The following is a 6,704-nucleotide window of genomic DNA, read 5'->3' on the forward strand; positions in this document are numbered from 1 at the left end:
AGGTACTCGGGTACTCTGATGGGTATGTGGCAGGTACTCGGGTACTCCGATGACGGGTACTCGGGTACTCCGGTGATGGGTACTCAAAGTACCACAGTACCTGTCATCAGAGTACCTGAGTACCTGTCATCAGAGTACCCGAGTACCTGTCATCAGAGTACCCAAGCACCTGTCATCAGAGTACCCGAGTACCCGTCATCAGAGTACCCGAGTACCTGTCATCAGAGTACCCGAGTACTTGTCATCAGAGTACCAGAGTACCCGAGTACCTGTCATCAGAGTACCCGAGTACCTGTCATCAGAGTACCCGAGTACCTGTCATCAGAGTACCCGAGTACCTGTCATCAGAGTACCTGAGTACCCATCATCAGAGTACCCGAGTACCTGTCATCAGCCCATCAGAGTACCCGAGTACCTGTCATCAGCCCATCAGAGTACCCGAGTACCTGTCATCAGAGTACCTGATGGGCTGGTGACAGGTACTCGGGTACTTTGATGGGCTAGTGACAGGTGCTTTTTATTGGGGGGGGCAATCAGTGTGGTTGGGGTGCACTGTACTTGGTAACTAGCTGTTACCACAATCTCCTCCTCACACAGGATCAGTGTGTGAGGAGGAGAACAGGTGACAGCTAGTTACCGTGTTCTCTGATGACATTTGTGACCGGCTGTGATTGGACACAGCCGGTCACGTGGTAAACAGCCAATTTTATTGGCTGTTTACCTTGATCGGGGTTGGGCTCAGTCCGAGGGACGAGCCTCTCCCCCGATCGCCGCGCTGCGAGCCCCCGGGGGCGCGCAGTAGCGGTGAGATCCGGGCGACGTCATATGACGGCGGCCCGGATTGCTAAAGCCATGTTGCCGACGTCATTTTACAATGACTCTGTATTGAAGTGGTTAAAGGAGGGGAGGAATTACCATTGTTAACCTCTTCATGATGGAAGTTAAAACAAATCTTAATGCCTGAACACAGTATTTTAACTTTAACATGTATCAGTAAGGCTCCATGCACACTAGCGTTTTTATTTAAGCCTAAAAAAACACTGGAAAAAAATGCTGAATAAAAATCGATGGTGGTTCGCTGAATAAAAATCGCTATTGGCTCAATGCCTCCCATACCCCAGGCTTCTTTTTATCCCTGGTTGCTGAGAAGGCGTTCGACAGGTTGGCCTGGGACTATCTGTCGGCTGTGCTCCGGCACGTCGGACTTAAGAACCGTATGTGGTCATTCATTATGTCACTCTACTCCTCGCCGATGGCTAGAGTCAGGGTGAACGGCCACCTGTCGAACGCCTTCTCCATCTCTAACGGTACAAGGCAGGGTTGTCCCCTTTCGCCAATTCTTTTCATACTCACTCTAGAACCGCTATTAAGATGTCTCCGTTCAAACCCAGATATCAAGGGATTAGATGTAAATGGCCATACCTATAAAGTAGCTGCATATGCTGACGATATTTTGTTGTTTCTACAAGACCCTCACATATCTATCCCCAACTTACTTAAAGACTTCAAACTATTCCAAAACATCTCAAACCTCAAAATAAATTTTGCTAAATCACAAGCGTTAAATGTCTCCCTCCCAGCCGCAACCGTTCTCCAATGCCAAAACAACTTTCCATTCAAATGGGAAACCACTGCTCTCAAATATCTGGGTATCTATCTCACATCAAACTTGTCAGACCTCTTTAATGAAAATTACATCCCAATTCTAAGATCTATCAAAGAAGACCTTCATAAATGGGGAACCTTGTTCTTTTCATGGTTTGGTCGAGCTGCATTGATAAAAATGAATATTCTCCCAAGAATGTTATACATCTTTCAGGCCGTTCCTATCGCAATTCCTGCGTCCTTTTTCAGAAATTTCCGTTCATTATGTATACGGTTCCTATGGAACAATAAAAGACCAAGGATCAGCTTTGACCAACTGATAAGACCTAAGCAGAAAGGTGGCATCGGTATCCCCGACCTACAGAACTATTATTGGGCCTGTCACCTATCCAGAATTGTGGACTGGTCAGTGCATGCCACCCTCAAGGATTGGGTTCCCCTTGAGGGAGCATTTTCCCACCTCCCTTTAGAAAATACTCCTTGGATTAAGCCAGGTCACATACCGCCTTTACTCAAAAAACACCCACTCATTGGCCCAACACTCCAAGTCTTCAAGAAAGTCTCCAAGAAATTTGGCCTTTCTTCTAACCCAGGTCCCCTTACACCAATTAATAAAAATCCAGCCTTCCCCCCAGGAATGGACTTATCCCTCATTAAAAATAACTGGCCATTTAAAAACTTACTTGCTGAACACTTTTTCTCAGGAGGCATTTTCCGAGATTTTGCCTATGTTTCCACTCAGTTGTCAAAAGGCTCTTTCCCTGCCTTGCTATACCATCAAATAAGACATTTCCTCACAACTTCCGAGCAATCCACTTCATTGTCACGACAACCCACTCCATTTGAAACCCTTTGCTCTCAATCTGCTCCTCTAAGACATGTTGTCTCTTTGACGCACAATATGCTCTTCATAAACACTTCCTCGAAAGAAGGGAGGGCGTGTCTCGCATGGGAGAAGGATTTAAGTATGGATTTATCAGAATCCGACTGGGAACGCATTTTCAGCATTGCACATAAGGGATCCATTAACGTCTTGACACAAGAAAACAACTTCAAAACACTGTCCCGATGGTATAGAACACCAACTTTACTACATAAATTCAACTCTGAGAACTATAAATGTTGGAGATGCTCCAGGGAGGAAGGTACCCTTTTGCATATTTGGTGGTCCTGCCCACATATCCAAAAGTTTTGGGCACAAGTGCATCAAATAACGACCAAAGTCTCCACAATGGCTCTAGATTATACCCCAGCGCAACTGTTACTACACCATTCTGATACCCCAATATCTGCATACTGCAATACGCTTCTCCTACACATGATCAATGCTGCCAAGTTGTGTATTCCCATTCACTGGGGTTCACAACACATTCCCTCAATGAAGGAATGGTTTAAAAAAATCAACAAGAATGCAGAAATGGATGAACTCATAAATATTGGCAAAGATACACCAACAAAATTCTACCAGACTTGGGCATGTTGGTTGCACTTCCAAACCACAAACCAATACACAGAACTTAATGACGGGATTATCTTACAACAAACATAACACATTTTACAAGAAATCTGCATATAGTTTAAGGGTAGTATACTTTTTCCCTCGTGGAATTCAAACTCTATCTTTACAGGGAGATATCCCCCCCCCCCCTTACACCAGGGATGTGTGGGGCTATCTCTCCTCAAATTGGCTATACAGTTTTAAACATCTTTGATCCAAACTGTCATAGGAAGAGCTATGTCGTATCTTATAAATGATGGTCTAAATTGATACTGTATTTCTCCTTGCCTTTCTTCCACACCCCCCCCCCCCCCCCTCACATTTGTATTCAGTTCTAGAAACCTATGCTAATTCTATGTACCAAGAAGAGTGTTACTTTCTATGTATTCAATGTATGTTGATTATTGCTGTATTGTTGTTCATTTAATTTGAATAAAATAAAACTTTTATTGGAAAAAAAAAAACGCTGGTGGTAGCTTTTTGTGGTAGCGTTTTAGGACCGTTTAAGAGCGTTTAAGTGTTTAAGTGTGTTATCTTTTGTTTCAGCATTTTTGCCGTTCATTTTAAAAAAGGAGAAAAAGCTAAAAAAACGCTATTAGTAGAGTTTAGAAGCATTTAGCAGTGCTTAGGAGCCTTTTGGAGTGTTTCTGCTTGAAAAACTCTCCAATAAACTCTAAAAAAAAAACATTTTTTTTCCTGCTCCTAGATGCTGAAACTCAAAAACTCGAATTGCATAAAGTAGTGTGCATGGACAACACTATTTATCTTCAAGGAGCAGAAAAAAATGCTTGTATGCATGAAGCCCTAAACTGCACATATCATCACAACTACTTGTATCCAGGTTAAATATACCTTGTTTTATTCAGGAAAAAATTGGGCTTTCATTTTTGGCAAATGGTAATGGATAGCTCCTGAATGTTTTTTTCTATGTTTAAAGGAAAACTGGCACAAAATCATAAAAAATATATAATTTTAAATTTAGTATTTTTTTCTTGCTATTACCCTAACCTACCACCAAACAACCCAAAATAAATGTTCCTGCTCTTGAAGACTGCAGAGATTACATATGTGTATGTTATTTGTTTTTTGTTTTTTTGTATCCATAGTAGGGCCCAGAAACAGTAGTGCACATTTTGCTCCCCCCTAACTAAAACACACTGACACTGACACAGGTACAAAATTTTACAAAATGCTTTTTTTTTTTTTAATCATTCCTAAAATACTCTGGCCTGACCTTTGACCCGGTTGTTTAACTCTGACTATGAGCTGTGACCTGGACCTTGAACCTGACACTGACCTAGATCAAACTATCCATTTATCTATCTATTTTATCTTTATTTATTTTTTATTCTTATTTTCTTTTTTTTTTTTTTTTATAAACATGTTTCTTTGTTTGCATGTTTCTCTTCTGGCAAGGCGAAAAGAGAAAAAAAACAGAATATATCTTTTTTCATTCAAGAGGAGAAAACAGCACAGGAGTAGGCTGAATAGTGACTGATCACCTTCATAGCCAATCAGAGGCTATCACAGTGATCAGATGATCAGGAACCAAGTCTTCTGGTTCTTGATCATTAGTACGATCCCAGAGCTCTCGTGAGAGCTCAGCCTCGGTGCTGGGAGCATGCTGTGCAGCATTCTCTTAGCACAAACACAGCAGCACATACAGTATATGTGGCCCCACTGAATGAGGACCCACTGTCATAGACTAGAGATGGACAGGAAGTGTGAAGAGACACTGTCATAGACTAGAGACAGACAGGAAGTGTGAAGAGACACTGTCATAGACTAGAGATGGACAGGAAGTGTGAAGAGACACTTTCATAGACTAGAGACAGACAGGAAGTGTGAAGAGACACTTTCATAGACTAGAGACGGACAGGAAGCGTGAAGAGACACTTTCATACACTAGAGACGGACAGGAAGTGTGAAGAGACACTTTCATAGACTAGAGACGGACAGGAAGCGTGAAGAGACACTTTCATACACTAGAGACGGACATGAAGTGTGAAGAGACACTTTCATAGACTAGAGACGGACAGGAAGTGTGAAGAGACACCTTTATAGACTAGAGACGGACAGGAAGTGTGAAGAGACACTTTCATAGACTAGAGACGGACAGCAGCACAAACAGTATATGTGGCCCCATTAAATGAGGACCCACTTTCATAGACTAGAGATGGACAGGGAGTGTGAAGAGACACTTTCATACACTAGAGATGGACAGGGAGTGTGAAGAGACACTTTCATACACTAGAGATGGACAGGAAGTGTGAAGAGACACTTTCATAGACTAGAGATGGACAGGAAGTGTGAAGAGACACTTTCATGGACTAGAAACGGACAGGAAGTGTGAAGAGACACTTTCATAGACTAGAGATGGACAGGAAGCGTGAAGAGACACTTTTATACACTAGAGACGGACAGGAAGTGTGAAGAGACACTTTCATACACTAGAGACGGACAGCAGCACATACAGTACATGTGGCCCCATTGAATGAGGACCCACTTTCATAGACTAGAGACGGACAGGAAGTGTGAAGAGACACTTTCATAGACTAGAGACGGACAGGAAGTGTGAAGAGACACTTTCATATACTAGAGATGGACAGCAGCACATACAGTATATGTGGCCCCCATTGAATGAGGACCCACTTTCGTAGACTAGAGATGGACAAGAAGTGTGAAGAGACACTTTCATAGACTAGAGACGGGCAGGAAGCTTGAAGAGACACTTTCATAGACTAGAGACGGACAGCAGCACATACAGTATATGTGGCCCCATTGCATGAGGACCCACTTTCATAGACTAGAGATGGACAGGAAGTGTGAAGAGACTTTTCATAGACTAGAGACGGACAGCAGCACATACAGTATATGTGGCCCCCATTGAATGAGGACCCACTTTCTTAGACTAGAGACAGACAGGAAGTGTGAAGAGACACTTTCATAGACTAGAGATGGACAGGAAGTGTGAAGAGACACTTTCATAGACTAGAGACGGACAGCAGCACATACAGTATATGTGGCCCCCATTGAATGAGGACCCACTTTTTTAGACTAGAGATGGACAGGAAGTGTGAAGAGACACTTTCATAGACTATAGATGGGCAGGAAGCTTGAAGAGACAATTTCATAGACTAGAGACGAACAGCAGCACATACAGTATATGTGGCCCCATTGAATGAGGACCCATTTTCATAGACTAGAGATGGACAGGAAGTGTGAAGAGACACTTTCATAGACTAGAGACAGACAGCAGCACATACAGTATATGTGGCCCAATTGAATGAGGACCCTCTTTCATAGACTAGAGATGGTCAGGAAGTGTGAAGAGACACTTTCATAGACTAGAAATGGACAGCAGCACATACAGTATATGTGGCCCCATTGAATGAGGACCCATTTTCATAGACTAGAGATGGACAGGAAGTGTGAAGAGACACTTTCATAGACTAGAGACAGACAGCAGAACATACAGTATATGTGGCCCAATTGAATGAGGACCCACTTTCATAGACTAGAGATGGTCAGGAAGTGTGAAGAGACACTTTCATAGACTAGAGACAGACAGGAAGCGTGCAGAGACACTTTCATAGACTAG

This window comes from Pelophylax lessonae (genome assembly GCF_965119305.1).
Source record: "Pelophylax lessonae genome assembly, chromosome: 3".
Taxonomy (NCBI): Eukaryota; Metazoa; Chordata; class Amphibia; order Anura; family Ranidae; genus Pelophylax; species Pelophylax lessonae.